Below are 20,057 nucleotides of genomic sequence, written 5' to 3'. Positions count from 1 at the left end.
TGTCTCCCTCTCTCTCTATTTCTCTACCTCTCCCTCTTTCTCTTCCTCCCTCTCTTTTTCTCTGCCTCCCTCTTGCTCTCCCCCTATTTCTCTGCCTCCCTCTATTTCTCTGCCTCCCTCTCTCTCTCTTTCTATGCCTCTCTCTCTCTCTTTCTCTGCCTCTCTCTCTCTCTCTCTCTCTGCCTCCCTCTCTCTCTCTTTCTCTGCCTCCCTCTTTGCCTCCCTTTCTCTCTCTCTCCCTCTCTTTCTCTCTCTCTCTCTCTTTCTCTACCTCTCTCTCTTTCTCTTTCTCTGCCTCTCTCTCTTTCTCTGCCTCTCTCTCTTTCTCTTTCTCTGCCCCTCTCTCTTTCTCTGCCTCTCTCTCTCTTTATCTGCCTCTCTCTCTTTATCTGCCTCTCTTTCTCTCTTTCTCTGCCTCTCTCTCTCTTTCTCTGCCTCCCTCTCTCTTTCTCTGCCTCTCTCTCTCTCTCGTTCTCTGCCTCTCTCTCTTTCTCTGCCTCTCTCTCTCTCTTTCTCTGCCTCTTTCTTTCTCTTCCTCTCTCTCTCTCTTTCTCTGCCTCTCTCTCTTTCTCTGCCTCTCTCCCTCTCTCTTTCTCTGCTTCCCTCTCTCTCTATTTCTCTCTGCCTTTCTCTTACTCTCTGTCTCTGTGCTCCTCTTACTCTCTATCCCTCTCTGCAGTCTACCTAGTATCACAGTGGTGGGGTGGTTTTCAGTTTTCCAAACGATTCATAATTATCCGCTCATGAAAAAAGTTTATCTGAAGTTGATGATGCCTGCTGTAGACTCAGATAGCCAACACCATGTATGTATGAGAGCTTCCCATGCATTATTGAAAACTATTTAACATACTGCACACTGGAACACACACACACACACACACACAGGCTACTTTTGCCTATATATCAAATGATTAAGTAGTGATGGGAAACCGAGGCTCTCTGAAGGCTTAGGCGCTTTTTACCAAATTGTATCGGGGAAAGAAAATAAAATGTTAATTACTCTGAGCTTCATTATCTGTTCACGAAGCACATTAGTGACATCTGCTGGTCAGGAATACATAGCAGTGATTATCGATACAGGTATTTCTTTTCTCAGTTGTTTTCATTTTAAGACCTTGTAGCAGCGGTCAGTCGTTGGCTGATTTTAGTAGCCTATAATTATATTATAGTAGCCTATAAATATATATTATATTATAGTAGCCTATAATTATATATTATATTAGCCTATAATTATATATTATATTATAGTAGCCTATTATTATATATTATATTATAGTAGCCTATAATTATATTATAGTAGCCTATTATTATATATTATATTATAGTAGCCTATAATTATATATTATATTATAGTAGCCTATAATTATATATTATATTATAGTAGCCTATTATTATATATTATATTATAGTAGCCTATTATTATATATTATATTATAGTAGCCTATAATTATATATTATATTAGCCTATAATTATATATTATATTATAGTAGCCTATAATTATATATTATATTATAGTAGCCTATAATTATATATTATAGTAGCCTATAATTATATATTATATTATATTAGCCTATAATTATATATAATATTATAGTAGCCTATTATTATATATCATAGTAGCCTATAATTATATATTATATTATAGTAGCCTATAATTATATATTATATTATAGTAGCCTATAATTATATTATAGTAGCCTATTATTATATATCATAGTAGCCTATAATTATATATTATATTATAGTAGCCTATAATTATATATTATATTATAGTAGCCTATAATTATATATTATATTATAGTAGCCTATTATTATATATTATAGTGGCCTATAATCAATTGAAATATCAGGTTTGCATCTTACATCATGCTTCCCTTTTTCGCCTTCAAGTTGACTATTTAAAAAAATATTAATCTATGGCATTATTTATGATGCTTAAGACAGAAACGTACTATACTAAATTAGATAAATTTTTTGAACAACGGTGCATAAAGAACAATTTTATAAATAGTCTGCCTTCAGTGGAATTCGACCTCATACCATAACGTCCCTGAATGTTCCCTACCCACTAAGCTAACGTTGAGGTGAAACTTATCGTTCAAAAATCCTAACTATATTTGTATGTACGGTGTCCAGTAGGGGTCAGTGTTTGAAAGCAGCTTGGAATCGGACAAAAGCACCGGAACCACGACATAAATCAGTGGGATCTCGCATTTTTTGCAACACACGGTTTGAAAAAGCCTGTGATCAAACGAAGCTTCGGACGTGGGTAACGACGTACTTGTGATAAAGTGATACACGCATCGACACACTGCTTCGAAGTTAACTGCTTTTTTTTCTTCTCGATTTCAACACATGACTCGGAGCTCCGGTATCAAACATAACATCACTATTAATCAGAACTCAGGTATTATTGTGTTAATCCTCTAAGATCCATCAGAAGACAGACATTCAGCCCCTCAGACCATTCAGCCCTGTCTATAGCCTATACAACCCCCGTCCAGCCAGTATGAGCCATAACCACTCAGCCCTGTCTATAGCCTATACAACCCCGTCCAGCCAGTATGAGCCATAACCACTCAGCCCTGTCTATAGCCTATACAACCCCGTCCAGCCAGTAAGAGCCATAACCACTCAGCCCTGTCAATAGCCTATACAACCCCGTCCAGCCAGTAGGAGCCATAACCACTCAGCCCTGTCTATAGCCTATACAACCCCCTTCCAGCCAGTAGGAGCCATAACCACTCAGCCCTGTCAATAGCCTATACAACCCCGTCCAGCCATAACCACTCAGCCCTGTCTATAGCATATACAACCCCGTCCAGCCAGTAGGAGCCATAACCACTCAGCCCTGTCTATAGCCTATACAACCCCTTCCAGCCATAACCACTCAGCCCTGTCTATAGCATATACAACCCCCGTCCAGCCAGTAGGAGCCATAACCAATCAGCCCTGTCTATAGCCTATACATCCCCCGTCCAGCCAGTATGAGCCATAACCACTAGCAGTAGTGTATGTTCATGGTTTCTAAGGGAAGCCAGGCTTCCCCTCCAACACCCCCCCCCCCCCTCAAAAAAACCACAACATATTAAATAATGTATCTTTAATCACTCTGCGTTTAATAATTGTCATTCAATTCGCAAGAGGCTACCTATCTCACCGAAGAAAACATCCGAAAGGGCGAAACAGTGCCCCTCTGTCTATGTACAGCGCTTTCGGAAAGTATTCTGACCCCCTCTCTCTTTTTTCCACATTTTGTGACGTTACAGCCTTATTCTAAAATGGATTAAATAATTTTTTTCTCTGATCAATCTACACACAATACACTAAAATGACATCACTATACACCATAATGACATCACAATACACCATACTGACATCACTATACACCAGAATGACAACATTTGTAACAGACCAGGTCGATTCTGTCTTCGGCAAAATTTGAAACAGTGTTTTTTATATTGGATAAAAGTAGAGGATCAGAGCTAGAAAACGGTATATCATACACTACAGTTTAGGAACAATGGGAAAGTAATTCTGCTTTGAAAGTTGATAAATGTGTAACCTCACTTTTGAGAAAATGGCCTATGAATGTTTTGGTACCTACTGGAGAGCTCTTCTTTGTCTACACCCGTTCAGCATCGTTCACACCCTTTAAAGCTTAAGCCCCACCCATCTCTTTAAGGGTTGGTCCGAGTTTTCTGACCTCACAACAGCAGTCAAGCACCCAAGCTAACTGGCTAACTGGCTAGCTACTTCCAGACACAAATGAGAGAACAGCTCACTCTGACCATTTTAATCGCCTTAGCAGAGCTGGTTAGGCTGTTTTTATGTTATCCAGAGCATTAGTGACTGCAACTGTGCTGCTGGCAAAAATTTGATAACACTTTTTTTGCCAACGTTTATTGACGTCGGACATATTCAATGGGTGTTGAGTGTTCGTAAATTCCTCAGTAAATTTACCAGATGCGACTCGACAGCTGTTGATAGACGTAAGGACATCATGAACATTCAATTGAAATGGATACTTGCATAGTGGAGTCTTTGTTAAGACATGTCGCTAGCTAGCTAAACAATGAACCATAATCCTAACTCATGACGTTACTAACCTTCATGAATCTGCAGGCAGCTAACCAACCAGGTTCAATGTTAGCGAGCTAACATTAGGCTATAACTAGCAATACAAATGGCTCTGAAATACGAATAATATTACTACACAGATCAAACATGTAACATTAGCTAGCGAGTCAGCAAGGTAACGTTAGCTAGCTAGCTAACTGTACACTTTAACGTGAAAAGAAAAAGACTTTCTGACAAAATTAGAAATGTGTAATATCTGAAAAATGTAGCTAGCTAGACTATCTCTGTCACAGATTCCATAGTTGATTTACTTTGAAGATGTAATCTGGAGACCATCTCCTTAGCTATCATACTCTAATTCCACTGATTTCAAAAACTCGGTCCTCCAGAAAGTGGAGAGCAACACTTTTGCAATTTCAGTACGCAATATATATATTTTTAAAAGCCGCATTAGTACTTACACATACTGACCAGCTCAAATAGACAGAAGCATGGCAGACCAATCTGAACTCATCTCTCAGGGGAATGTCCAGCCCACTCATTATCTCAGCCAATCATGGCTAGCGCCTGCTTTTTTTCTGTGGCTAGACCTATTCGGCGCGTATTTCACAAATGTTATTTATATTTACAGATGGCATACAAGTTTGATATTAAGGCACATGAAAATTCACATGTTCCAGAAAGCATTTCTGCCCCAAAAATGCATTTTGATTTAAAAAAAGGTTACGTTCAAATGGCTCTCCTGTGAAGTAGTGATGCGTGACAAACAGTTTATATATAAAAAAAACAGAAATACCTTATTTACATTAGTATTCAGACCCATTGCTCTGAGACTCAACATTTAACTCAGGTACATCCTGTTTTCATTGATCATCCTTGAGATTTTTCTACAACTTGATTGGAGTCCACCTGTGGTAAATTTAATTGATTGGAAAGGCATACAGCTGTCTATATAAGGTCCCACAGTTGACAGTGCATGTCAGAGCAAAAACCTGTCACGGCTGTCATAGGAATGAGAGGACCAAGGTGCAGCGTGTGTGTCGTTACACATTTTATTTAATCTGTGAAACTTTGCAATACATAAATAAACTGAATAAACAAAACAATAAACCGTGACGCAGAGGAGAAACAAACACTACTCAAAAATAATCACCCACAAAATCCAGGAAGAAAAACCCCTACTTAAGTATGATCTCCAATTAGTGACAACAAGGACCAGCTGCCTCTAATTGGAGATCATCCCAAACAAACCAACATAGAAATACAAAAACTAGAAGCTAACAACATAGAAATAGAACACATAGAATAAACCCCCCGGTCACGCCCTGACCTACTCTACCATAGAAAATGACAGCTTACCATGGTCAGGACGTGGCAAAACCAAGCCACGAGATGAAAGGAATTGTCCGTAGAACTCAGAGACAGGATTGTGTCAAGATCTGGGGAAGGGTACCAAAACATTTCTGCAGCACTGAAGGTCCCCAAGAACACAGTGGCCTCCATCATTCTTAAATGTAAGAAGTTTGGAACCACCAAAACTCTTCCTAGAGCTGGCCGCCCGACCAAACTGAGCAATTGGGGGAGAAGGGCCTTGGTCAGGGAGGTGACCAAGAACCCGATGGTCACTCTGACAGAGCTCCAAAATTCCTCTGTGGAGATGGGAGAACCTTCCAGAAGGACAAACCAACTCTGCCGCACTCCACCAATCAGGCCTTTATGGTAGAGTGGCCAGACAGAAGCCACTCCTCAGTAAAAGGTACATGGCAGCTTGCTTGGAGTCTGCCAAAAGGCACCGAAAGGACTCTCAGACCATGAGAAACAAGATTCTCTGTCTGATGAAACCAAGATTGAACGCTTTGGCCTGAATGCCAAGTGTCACGTCTGGGGGAAACCTGCCACCATCCCTACGGTGAATCACGGTGGTGGCAGCATCATGCTGTAGGGATGTTTTTCAGTGGCAGGGACTGGAAGCCTAGTCAGGATCGAGGGAAAGATTAACAGAGCAAAGTACCGAGAGATCCTTGATGAAAACCTTCTCCAGAACGCTCAGGACCTCAGACTGGGGCGAAGGTTCACCTTCCAACAGGACAACGATCCTAAGCACACAGCCAAGACATCGCAGGAGTGGCTTCATGACAAGTCTCTGAATGTCTCCGAGCGACCCAGCCAGAGCCCGGACTTGAACCCAATGGAACATCTCTGGAGAGACCTGAAAAAAGCTGTGTAGCATCACTCCCCATCAAACCTGACAGAGCTTGAAAGGATCTGCAGAGAAGAATGGGAGAAACTCCCCAAATCAGGTGTACCAAGCTTGTAGGGTTAAGGCTGAAATCGCTGTCAAAGGTGCTTCAAACAAAGTACTGAGTAAAGGGTTTGAATACTTACAGTACCAGTCAAATGTTTGGACACAACAACTCATTCAAGGTTTTTTCTGTCTTTTTACTATTTTCTACATTGTAGAATAATAGTGAAGACATCAAAACTATGAAATAACACATATGGAATCATGTAGTAACCAAAAAAGTGTTAAACAAATCAAAATATATTTTATATTTGAGATTATTCAAAGTAGCCACCCAAAACTCTACAAAGACGAATATATGCATTTCAGGTCAAATAACAACCCAATGTTTATCATCCACGACAAGTTAGCTAGCAACAGCAAGCTAGCTAAATGTACACGAACATATGCATTTCAGGTCAAATAACAACCCAATGTTTGTCATCCATGACAAGTTAGCTTGCAACAGCAAGCTAGCTAAATAGCCATGAATGTTTCATGTGTGTTTCGACCTGTCGCCAATTTAATATAGTAAGTTCACAGTTATTTTGGGTATTTTAACGGGTCAAAATCCACATACGCATGCGGAGCCGGTTTGGTCAGCATGTAATACTCACATGTAAAACCATGAAACGTGTTTAAAACTTAAACAATAGGTATTTAGATTAGCCCAATAAGTGTTCTCATTTTAAACACAGGCGTTTAGAATGCAAGATTGAAGAGCATGATAGTCAGTTTCTAACCAGATTTTAAACACTAATGTTTCCTTTCCCCATCATCCTGCTTAGAGTGCTTTAAGTCATTAGAAATGTATGTGACTTCCCATGCTTGTTATTCAGATCGGTGTTAGGAATGTTTGTCACCTTACCTACATTTCAGCACACCTGAACAGGACATTTGATTAAAGAAATATTTTCAACCGAGTGTTGTTGTTGTTTTTCGACTGTGTTGAGTTAATTTCCGTTTTCTCTCTCAGAGTGAAAAAAAGCAGTCGGAGGGGTCTCATTATCATATTTCCCAGCATGCTTTGTTGTAGGTAATTTTTTTGAATAGTTTGTTTTAATATGTTTCCTCCTGCACATTGATTAATGAAATTGATCTTACACTATACAAAGATAAATAACAAAATATTTTCTAAACTAAACCAATTTGTAAGGGGTTGGACTTATTGTACTGAGATGGTTGTTTCAGTTTATATGGTTTAGGTAGTCTTGTCATTAAGTCCTTTACCATAGCAGTTATTCTGAGTGCAGGTTTTGGGTGATAAAATATAAAAAACTAAATGGATATTCTCCCTCTGACTGGATTCCTAGTGATGGGCAAATTAAGCTTATTGAAGCATTGAGCCTTTCCAGCCAATTGTTTTCGAAAATTAGGTTCATTATTCGACACTGTGTACACAATTGTGGCAGCTGCTGGTCAAAAGGAATTTATAGCAGCCATATTATTATAGGTGACGTCCCACACGCCGTAGCGCGTAGCCTTTATGTCTTCTACCGACACCAATACCAAACCAATCAGGTGGTTGTTCAACAAAAACAAAAGCTTTGGAAGTCATTGATCATTGCTAAAGTGATACAGGCATCGGCACATCGCTTCAAAGTAAACTGCTTAGCGACTACGACGCACCATATGGGGGGGGGGGGGCTTATTGGAGCTGTCATTTGTGACCAAGATTTGTAAACATGTACTTTAAACAAAATGACAATGTACATTTCTTGATTGCTAGACATACAAATAATATTATATCTTGATACATTTAAAATGAGGTGTAGTGGTGGCTGCGACCGACTTGTGAACGACTCTTCCTCTGCTCTGTTGTCCGTTACATACTTCCCCTTATGGAGAAGAAACTAACATCCGTTTGGCCGGAGCAAGGAGTCTGGGTAACCAGGCAAGGTGATAAGCACAGTCGTTTGTGAACTGCAGCCCCCCCCCCCCCCCGCCACCCCCCCCCCCCCCCAACACACTATTCGTTCTCCAGTTTGAGTCTGTTGAGCAGAGGCTTGTGTATGTTTTGGTTCTATAAAGCTGTGTCCATCATAACATTCAGTAATCAATTAATTGCATTATTGCACCATGAGATGAATTATCAGTTCTAAACATGGATTTTTCTTCTCTATGCTCATGATCTATTTCCCTTCGCACATATGACAGACAGTCGGTGGTTGGAGCACGTCTATTGGGCTGAGCCGGAGGAGCCCGTATTAATCCTGCTGTAGGACTCACTGCGGCCAGCAATAGCAGGTCAAACAAACAACTAAAAGGAACGAGTCACTCAGAAAAAAATTAAAAAATAAAAATCACGACTCTCGAGTCAGTAAAAAGAGTATGATGTGGTCCATGAGACAGGATTTTCAGCCCACAACGTCACATATAACTACGCCATAACTAAAGTAAATTAAACTAAAGTAAACTAAAAACATGAAATGTATAACATGCGGACATAAAGGGCTTATTTTTAATTGAACCACAAGGCTTCAGGAATAAAAGTTACTGAACGCAACAACCATGTCTTTGTCACTAACAAACAGTCATTGGTGGGTATCGCTCACATTCACTTGAAAGGCATGCAGGGAAAATATGCAAATATGGCTTTACACCCTAGAGTGTTAAAACAACACCCCCAGTGTTTAGTGTTAAAACCTAAAGGCATTGTGCTGAATAACCTGTTTGTGTGTTTAAAAAGTGTTACAGCGAATTAACACTTTCTGGTGTTTACAATCTAAACACTGTGATGTAAAATTCTAAATTCCTTGACGCATTTAAAAAGTGTTACCAAAAAGGTGTTTAGTTATGTGTTTATAGACACTTGATTTTACAGTGTAAGTGCCCTAGAACGGAGCTGTAGGCTAACTGTTTTTAAACATTCAACAAGTTCAATATGCAACCTAGTGTTTACCTTAGTTGATTAAAGTTGGTGTGTTGCAAGAGGTCATGGAGTAGATCTGCAATATCTGATGTAGACTTTGGTACACGACCAGATTGAAAACATCTTGGTCACATCTAAATCTATAGCCTCATCATTACAATAACCACCCGAGTCATGCGTAAAGCGTTTAGAAAGCGACAGAGAAAAACATCTCTCTCGCGCTAAAAACCCATAGAAGATTAAAATAGCTAAAATAACCCAATAAATCCTCAGATTTTGGTTATCAACTTCAAGATCTAACATCTCCTTCCTCCTCTCACCTTCTGCAACCTCTTTTTTTTGGAGATCCCTCTCTTTTCACTGAGAGCTGAGGGTTTTCAGGGAAATCCCGGGAGCACAAACGGCTTCTCTCCAAGTCTCTCTATCACCGCTCAGACGAGTCTCCGGAGACAGGAATAAACCCGAGACATGGGAAACCTCCACGCTTAATCCTTAATCATCGGTTTATTTTATGCAGCAGAGACGTTCACGCGGTTGATATATTGAGTCAGTCGACCATGCAGGCGTTCCTCAGGTCTTCGGGATCTTCCTTGATAACCTCCTAAACCACCTATCTCCGCTCTTTCTGCTCTTTCTGCGGGGTTTAAGGACAGAGCCACAGAGCTCGGAGTGGGTAATTACGGGCTTCCCCACTGTCTCCTACCACTTGTCACTCCCCAATAAGAGTCTAGAATGGAGATAAGCAATCTTTTTTCCAAACGTGAGCTAATAGGAACGACGAGAACTATTATAGTTCAACACTTGTCTCTCTCATTCAGCTGGGTCCTAGAGGTAACCTTTTGAAAAAGGGGAGAGATGAAGTCACCCAAGATACGGACTTAGAATAGTATATGCCCTCTTTATGTGGACAATAATATGCCGAAGCTGAATTGGGGGATGAGGGTGTGGATATCCGCGTATTCGCATTCTTGTCATATTCTGTCTAGCTATACAATGTGAAAAGGTCTATTTCACATGTGGTTTCCACTGAAGGTTCATGGGATAGTAATATCTATATTTTAGAATAAAACCTCATAGTAATTTCTTACTATGGTCTGACAACAATTTCTTTAGTTTGTGTGAACCAAATGCATTTTTTTTTCTTAATGTGTAGTTTCACGTGCTAATCTGTCATTTATACCAAAGTTCGATAACATGACAGATAAAGCAACACATAAACAACATTTAAACAACATAAACAACTCTTCATCAACACATCAAAAGTAATAACGCATGACGTTGATCAATGGACATCTGTTATTCTCTACTAATCATTTCACTCCCAGGTGAGAGACGCAAAGCAGTGAAAACGCCTGTTATGCATTGTTCCTATATTCTTCAAGCCAATAAAGAAGACAAGTACTTACCTTTCCTCTCTCCAAGTTCACCAGTCATTGAAATACATTTAAACGGGAACTCCTTCAAATCGACCGTGCATAATGTGGTGACTTTTAAAGGCTTTTGTAGGGCAGAGTAAGACGGATGCGGCGGAGCGGCTGCTGTACGTAGCTCCCGCGGTGAAGAGTCATTGATGTTATACTTGCCCCTGCAGGGTGCCGAACAGTGGGGCAAACAAGTGTCGTGACGGGTCGGTTTTGAGCAAGACGCTTATTAATGTTGGTGTTATTGCCATGTCCGGGACCGGGAGTTAGCGCCATAACCACACCCGATCTGAAGGTCAGCATCATTAAACAGTTGTGTCCATAGATTACTAATAGACTGTTTGGAACACTAAACTCACGTAGTGGATATACTAATTGACGTGATTACGGTAATCAATTGTGATCCAAGTCAAATGCTTCATATTGTGAAGTCGGTTTTGGGGATAATGAAATCACATGTTATGGGCGTGAGAGAAATAATTCTTTGAGTGTAGGGACATAGGGTAGGCACTACGTAGGCCTACTCGATTTAAAGATGCCTTAAATGTGTTGAAATGAGATTGGTTAAAGTCATAGTTGGCTGCAAGGATTGGTTTACTAACAAGTGTTTTCATTATCCGAACATTTTACTGAAGATATGATACCAGGGCCAAGTATCAGGATACCGGATACAATCGAAATACCATGGGAGGGAAATGCAGTGTTCTGTTAGCCCCATCCACCGATTGATTGTTCCTATTTTCTAAACGTTATGCTGTATGTGTTACGCAAAAAAAACAAAAAAAAACAACTGTCACTGATAATTCACGCCTACACAATACAACACACATTTAATTGAACTTCACCACTGTTCACTGAATAATATAACAGTGTGTAGAATGGCTGATTTGCGTCATGAAACTGAAGCTGCATGTCAAATGAAATCAAATTCTATTGGTCACATGCACATATGGCTAGCAGATGTTATTGCGAGTGTAGCGAGTGTAGATCTGACAGTGCGACAGTATCTAACAGGTAATATCAGAACAATTCCACAAGAGATATCTAACAAATACCACAACAAAACCTAATACACACAATCTAGTAAAGGAATGGGATGAGAATATATAAGTATAAAATATATGGATGAGCAGTGACATAGCGGCTGAGATACATTTTTTACATTTACATTTTAGTCATTTAGCAGACGCTCTTATCCAGAGCGACTTACAGTAGAGTGCATACATTTTATTACATTTTTAAATACTGATAGATAGTAAAGAATAGATAGTGAAGGATACAGTATACAGTAAATACATATGAGATTAGTAATGTGAGATATGTAAACATTCTTAATTAAAGTGGCATTATTAAAGTGACTAGTGTTCCATTTTTTAAAGTGGCCAATGATATCAAGTCTGTATGTTGGCAGCAGCCTCTCTGTGTTAGTGATGGCTGTTTAACAATCTGATGGCCTTGAGATAGAAGCTGTTTTTCAATCTCTCTGTCCCAGCTTTGATGCACCTGTACTGACCTCACCTTCTGGATGGAAGCTGGGTGAACAGGTAGTGGCTTGGGTGGTTGTTGTCCTTGATGATATTTTTTGCCTTCCTGTGACATCGGGTGTTGTAGGTGTCCTGGAGGGCAGGCAGTTTGCCCCCGGTGATGCGTTGTGCAGACCACACCACCCTCTGGAGAGCCCTGCGGTTGTGAGCGGTGCAGTTGCCGTACCAGGCGGTGATACAGCCCGACAGGATGCTCTCAATTGTGCATCCGTAAATGTTAGTGAGGGTGACAAGCCACATTTCTTCAGCCTCCTGAGGTTGAAGAGGCGCTGTTGCGCCTTATTCACCATACTGTCTGTGTGGGTGGACCATTTCAGTTTGTCAGCGATATGTACAACGAGGTACTTAAAACTTCCACCTTCTCCACTGCTGTCCCGTCGGTGTGGATAGGGGGGTGCTCCCTCTGCTGTTTCCTGAAGTCCACGATCATCTCTTTTGTTTTGCTGACATTGAGTGAGAGGTTATTTTCCTGACACCACACTCCGAGGGCCCTCACCTCCTCCCTGTAGGCTGTCTCGTCATTATTGGTAATCAAGCTTACCACTGTAGTGTCGTCTGCAAACTTGATGATTGAGTTGGAGGCGTGCTTGGCCACGCAGTCGTGGGTGAACAGGGAGTACAGGAGGGGGCTGAGCATGCACCCTTGTGGGGCCCCAGTGTTGAGGATCAGCGGAGTGGAGATGTTGTTTCCTACTTTCACCACTTGGGGGCGGCCCGTTAGGATGTCCTGGACCCAGTTGCACAGGGCGTGTCGAGACCCAGGGTCTCAAGCTTAATGATGAGTTTGGAGGGTACTATGGTGTTGAATGCTGAGCTGTAGTCAATGAACAGCATTCTTACTTAGGTATTCCTCTTGTTCAGATCGGATAGGGCAGTGTACAGTGTGATGGCGATTGCGTCATCTGTGGACTTATCGGGGCGTGAACCAAATTGGAGTGGGTCGAGGGTAACAGGTAGGGTGGAGGTGATATGATCCTTGACTAGTCTCTCAAAGCACTTCATGATGACAGAGGTGAGTGCTACGGGGCGATAGTCATTTAGTTCAGTTACCTTCGCTTTCTTGGGAATGTCATTGTGACAGTAAGTGGAAAACACTGCATAAGACCTTTTTTACCCCCCCTCCCTCCCTCTCTCCCTCACACACACACTCTCTCCCTCTCTCTCTCATAAACACACACACACAAACACCAGTCTCTCTCTCTCCCACAAACACATACACAGACTGCTCCAAACTTTTAAAACATTAAGCAAACCAAAACATAATTTAAGGAGCACCGGAAAGAAATAGATGTTTGATATAGTTTAGTCTTCCATTAGGCCTATATGAATCCTACCTTTGAAGCACATCTCATGAGTAGCTGACCCTTGTCCTTTCTTCCTGTGCCAATCAAATATTCCTAGACCTACTGTCAAATTAACAGGATGTTAGCTAGCTAGGTAACATGACTGAACAACGCTGTTTGTTATCAATCTAATAATTAGGGATTAGCTTAAAATATCCTGCAATGGGTTTGTAAAAGGTAGCTCCGTAATATGGGTCATATTTAAATTTTTACCATTTGAGCTAGAAGCAGTGTTTTATTTGCTGTAAAGCTGCAAAAATGCCTGTCGCAAAGCTGTGCTCCATTTCCTCTCTGTCAGAGAACATGCAATTGCAAAGCCTACTTGTACTGGAATGTGCTTTTTATGTATACCACATGGTATACCCAGAGCACAATCAGTCTGAACCAGAGGAGCAGTCTGAGTAAGCTCTGCATTTGCATATACATTACCAGTCAAAAGTTTGGACACATCTACTCATTGAAGGGTTTTTCTTAATTTTTTTACTATTTTCTACATTGTAGAATAATAGTGAAGACATCAAAACTATGAATAACACATGTGGAATCATGTAGTAACCAAAAAAGTGTTAAACAAATCAAAGTATATTTATATTATTCAAAGTAGCTGTCACGGGTGTCGTAGGGTAAAGACCAAGACGCAGCGGGAAAATGTACACTCATCTTCTTTTTTATTAGGTGAAGCAGGAAAACACATAAACGTATACAAAACAAAACACGAACTTGACAGTCTTGTCAGGCAAACAGCTAAACAAGAACAATCTCCCACAAAAGTCCCATGACAAACAAACTCCTAATTATAGGACCTTCAATCAGAGGCAACGATAACCAGCTGCCTCCAATTGAAGGTCCAACCCCAATAAACTAAACATAGAACTACAATAGACTAGACAGAATATAGAAATACACTAACATAGAACATAGACTAACAAACCACGGACCACATAAACCAAACACACCTCTACCTAAATACATAGCCCGAACACACCCTGAAGCACATAAAACAAACACCCCCTGCCACGTCCTGACCAAACTACAATAACAAATAACCCCTATACTGGTCAGGACGTGACAGTAGCCACCCTTTGCCTTGTTGACAGCGTTGCACACTCTTGGCATTCCCTCAACCAGCTTCACCTGGAATCCTTCCCAAAAGTCTTGAAGGAGTTCCCACATGTGCTGAGCACTTGTTGGCTGCTCTGCGGCCCAACTCATCCCAAATCATCTCAATTGGGTTGTTGTCTGGTGATTGTGGAGGCCAGTTCATCTGATGCAGCACTCCATCACTCTCCTTGGTCAAATAGCTATTACACAGCCTGGAGGTTTGTTTTGGGTCATTGTCCTATTGAAAAACAAATGATAGTTCCACTAAGCGCAAACCAGATGGGACGTTGTATCGCTGCAGAATGCTGTGGTAGCCATGCTGGTTAAGTGTTTCTTGAATTCTAAATAAATCACTGACAGTGTCACCCGCAAAGCACCCCCACACCATCACACCTCCTCCTCCATGCTTCACGGTGGGAACCACACATGCGGAGATCATCCGTTCAACTACTCTGCGTCTCACAAAGAAACAGCAGTTGGAACTCAAAATCTCAAATTTGGACTCATCAGAACAAAGGACAGATTTCCACCAGTCTAATGTCCATTGCTCGTGTGTCTTGGCCCAAGCAAGTCTCTTCTTATTATTGGTGTTCTTTAGTAGTGGTTTCTTTGCAGAAATTCAACCATGAAAGCCTGATTCACAATCTTCTCTGAACAGTTGATGTTGAGATCTGTCTGCAACTTAAACTCTGTAAACCATTTATTTGGGCTGCAATTTCTGAGGCTGGTAACTCTAATGAACTTATCCTCTGCAGCAGAGGTAACTCTGGCTCTTCCTTTCCTGTGGCGGTCCTCATGAGAGCCAGTTTCATCATAGTGCTTGAGGGTTTTTGTGACTGCATTTGAAGAAACTTTCAAAAGTTCTTGACATTTTCTGCATTGACTGACCTTCATATCTTGAACTAATGATGGTCTATTGCTTCTCTATGCTTATTTGAGCTGTTCTTGCCATAATATGGACTTGGTGTTTTACCAAAAAGGGCTTTCTTCTGTATACCAACCCTACATTGTCACAACACAACTGATTGGCTCAAACGCATTAAGAAGGAAAGCAACTCCACAATTGTTGATATTTTTTTATTTAACCTTTATTTAACCTCTATGGGCTAGGTGGGACGCTAGCGTCCCCCCCGTGGTGCACTCCATCAACAGCAGGTGCATTTCAAGAGCGGCAAATTTGAATCCAAATAAATGTCAAAATTCAAATTTTTCAAACATACAACTATCTTACACCCTTTGAAAGATAAACATCTCCTTAATCTAACCACGTTGTCCGATTTCAAAAAGGTTTTACGGCGAAAGCATGAAGTTAGATTATGTTAGGAGAGTACATTGACAATAGCTGTGTGTAATGTTTTGTCAATTCAAAGACAGGGTCACCAAAACCATAAAACCAGCTAAAATGATGCACTAACCTTTTACAATCTCCATCAGATGACACTCCTAGGACATTATGTTAGACAATGCATGCATTTTTAGTTCTATCAAGTTCATATTTATATCCAAAAACAGCGTTTTACAATGGCATTGATGTTGAGGAAATCGTTTCCCCCCAATAACCGGCAGTCAAGTCAGCACCACAAATTAAATAATTAAAATTAGAAAATATTGGTAAAATATTATATTGTCATTTAAAGAATTATAGATTTACATCTCTTGAACGCAATCAACTTGCCAGATTTAAAAATAACCTTACTGGGAAATCACACTTTGCAATAATCTGAGCACTGCGCCCAGAAAAATACGCGTTGCGATACAGACTAGCCACCATGTTGGGGAGATCTAAAATCGAAAATACTATGTAAATAATCCATTACCTTTGATTCTCTTCATCAGATGTCACTTCCAGGTATCACAGGTCCATAACGAATGTAGTTTTGTTCAAAAAAGCTCATCATTTATGTCCAAAAATCTCCGTCTTGTTAGCACATGATCTAAGCCCGCCGGACTTCACTTCATGAACGAGGGGAAAAAATATATTTACGTTCGTTCAAACATGTCAAACGTTGTATAGCATAAATCATTAGGGCCTTTTTTAACCAGAACATGAATAATATTCAAGGTGGACGAATGCATTCTCTTTTATAACGTATTGGAACGAGGGTACCCAACATGAACTCGCGCGCCAGAGTCTAATCGGCCATCACCGTTCCATGGCTCTTGTTCGGTCAGATCTCACAGTAAAAGACTCAAAACACTTTGTAAAGGCTGGTGACATCTAGTGGAAGCAATAGGAAGTGCCAAAATATTCCTCAGCCCCTGTGTTTTTCAATGGCATAGGTTTAAAGGTAATACAACACATCAGATATCCACTTCCTGTCAGAATCTGTCTCAGGGTTTTGCCTGCCAAATGAGTTCTGTTATACTCACAGACACCATTCAAACAGTTTTAGAAACTTTAGGGTGTTTTCTATCCATATATAATAAGTATATGCATATTCTAGTTACTGGGTAGGATTAGTAACCAGATTAAATCGGGTACGTTTTTTTATCCAGCCGTGAAAATACTGCCCCCTAGCCCCAACAGGTTAACCAGGTAGGCAAGTTGAGAACAAGTTCTCATTTACAATTGCGACCTGGCAAAGATAAAGCAAAGCAGTTCGACACATACAACAACACAGAGTTACACATGGAGTGAAACAAACATACAGTCAATAATACAGTAGAAAAATAGGTCTATATACAATGTGAGCAAATGAGGTGAGATAAGGGAGGAAAAGGCAAAGAAGGTCATGGTGGCAAAGTAAATACAATATAGCAAGTAAAACACTGGAATGGTAGATTTCTAGTGGAAGAAAGTGCAAAGTAGAAATAGAAATAATGGGGTGCAAAGGAGCTAAATAAATAAATACAGTAGGGGAAGAGGTAGTTGTTTAGGCTAAATTATAGATGGGCTATGTACAGCTGCAGTGATCTGTGAGCTGCTCTGACAGCTGGTGCTTAAAGCTAGTGAGGGAGATAAGTGTTTCCAGTTTCAGAGATTTTTGTAGTTCTTTCCAGTCATTTGCAGCAGAGAACTGGAAGGAGAGACGGCCAAAGGAGGAATTGGCTTTGGGGGTGACCAGAGAGATATACTTGCTGGAGCGCGTGCTACAGGTGGGTGCTGCTATGGTGACCAGTGAGCTGAGATATGGGGGGACTTTACCTAGCAAGGTCTTGTAGATGACCTGGAGCCAGTGGATTTGGCGACGAGTATGAAGCGAGGGCCAGCCAACGAGAGCGTACAGGTCGCAGTGGTGGGTAGTATATGGGGCTTTGGTGACAAAACGGATGGCACTGTGATAGACTGCATCCAGTTTATTGAGTAGGGTATTGGAGGCTATTTTGTAAATGACATCGCCAAAGTCGAGGATCAGTAGGATGGTCAGTTTTACGAGGGTATGTTTGGCAGCATGAGTGAAGGATGCTTTGTTGCAAAATAGGAAGCCAATTCTAGATTTAACTTTGGATTGGAGATGTTTGATGTGAGTCTGGAAGGAGAGTTTACAGTCTAACCAGACACCTAGGTATTTGTAGTTGTCCACATATTCTAAGTCAGAACCGTCCAGAGTAGTGATGCTGGACAGGCAGGCAGGTGAGTGCAGCGATCGGTTGAAGAGCATGCATTTAGTTTTACTTGTATTTAAGAGCAGTTAGAGGCCAGAGAAGGAGAGTTGTATGGCATTGAAGCTCATCTGCAGGGTTGTTAACCTCTTGGGGCTAGGTGGGACGCTAGCGTGCCACCCGTGGTGCACTCCATCAACAGCAGGTGCATTTCAAGAGCGGCAAATTTGAATCCAAATAAATGTCAAAATTCAAATTTTTCAAACATACAACTATTTTACACCCTTTGAAAGATAAACATCTCCTTAATCTAACCACGTTTTACGATTTCAAAAAGGTTTTACGGCGAAAGCATAAATTTAGAGTATGTTAGGACAGTACATTTACAAGAGTTGTGTGTAATGTTTTGTCAAGTCAAAGACAGGGTCACCAAAACCATAAAACCAGCTAAAATGATGCACTAACCTTTTACAATCTCCATCAGATGACACTCCTAGGTCATTATGTTAGACAATGCATGCATTTTTAGTTCTATCAAGTTCATATTTATATCCAAAAACAGCGTTTTACTATGGCATTGATGTTGAGGAAATCGTTTCCCTCCAATAACCGGCAGTCAAGTCAGCGTCACAAATTAAATAATTAAAATTAGAAAACATTGGTAAAATATTATATTGTCATTTAAAGAATTATAGATTTACATCTCTTGAACTCAATCAACTTGCCAGATTTAAAAATAACCTTACTGGGAAATCACACTTTGCAATAATCTGAGCACTGCGCCCAGAAAAATACGCGTTGCGATACAGACTAGACGTCATGTTGGGGAGATCTAAAATCGAAAATACTATGTAAATAATCCATTACCTTTGATTCTCTTCATCAGATGTCACTTCCAGGTATCACAGGTCCATAACGAATGTAGTTTTGTTCAAAAAAGCTCATCATTTATGTCCAAAAATCTCCGTCTCGTTAGCACATGATGTAAGCCAGCCGGACTTCTCGTCATGAACGAGGGGAAAAAATATATTTCCGTTCGTTCAAACATGTCAAACGTTGTATAGCATAAATCATTAGGGCCTTTTTTAACCAGAACATGAATAATATTCAAGGTGGACGAATGCATACTCTTTTATAACGTATTGGAACGAGGGTACCCAACATGAACTCGCGCGCCAGGTGTCTAATGGGACATCATCGTTCCATGGCTCTTGTTCGGTCAGATCTCCCTCCAGAAGACTCAAAACACTTTGTAAAGGCTGGTGACATCTAGTGGAAGCAATAGGAAGTGCCAAAATATTCCTAAGCCCCTGTGTTTTTCAATGGGATAGGTTTAAAGTCAATACAACACATCAGGTATCCACTTCCTGTCAGAAAATGTCTCAGGGTTTTGCCTGCCAAATGAGTTCTGTTATACTCACAGACACCATTCAAACAGTTTTAGAAACTTTAGAGTGTTTTCTATCCATATATAATAAGTATATGCATATTCTAGTTACTGGGTAGGATTAGTAACCAGATTAAATCGGGTACATTTTTTTTATCCAGACGTGCAAATGCTGCCCCCTAGACCCAACAGGTTAACACAGTGTCCAAAGAAGGGCCAGAAGTATACAGTACGGTGTCGTCTGCGTAGAGGTGGATCAGAGACTCACCAGCAGCAACAGCGACAACATTGATGTATACAGAGAAAATAGTTGGCCCAAGAATTGTACCCTGTGGCACCCCCATAGAGACTGCCAGAGGCCCGGACAACAGGCCCTCCGATTTGACACATTGAACTCTATCAGAGAAGTAGTTGGAGAACCAGGCGAGGCAACCATTTGAGAAACCAAGACTACGGAGTCTGCCGATGAGGATGTGGTGATTGA

At 40.7% G+C, this 20,057-nt stretch overlaps 1 protein-coding gene across 1 annotated transcript in view; it reads right to left on the bottom strand.

Moving 5' to 3' along the window:
- LOC106596915 (netrin-G1) overlaps positions 1-9,977 on the bottom strand; it is a 221,065-nt gene extending 211,088 nt beyond the window's left edge. The window contains exon 1 of the mRNA XM_045714452.2: positions 9,555-9,977. The gene's annotated coding sequence lies outside the window, so the exon portion shown is untranslated. The remainder of the gene's footprint in view (positions 1-9,554) is intronic.
- Between the last annotated feature and the right edge of the window lie 10,080 nt (positions 9,978-20,057).

The sequence above is a fragment of the Salmo salar genome, chromosome 03 (genome assembly GCF_965601325.2).
Source record: "Salmo salar chromosome 03, fSalSal1, whole genome shotgun sequence".
NCBI classification, from domain to species: domain Eukaryota; kingdom Metazoa; phylum Chordata; class Actinopteri; order Salmoniformes; family Salmonidae; genus Salmo; species Salmo salar.
The sequence above is the reverse complement of the archived record's forward strand: the minus strand, read 5'-3'. Positions and strand labels throughout refer to the sequence as shown.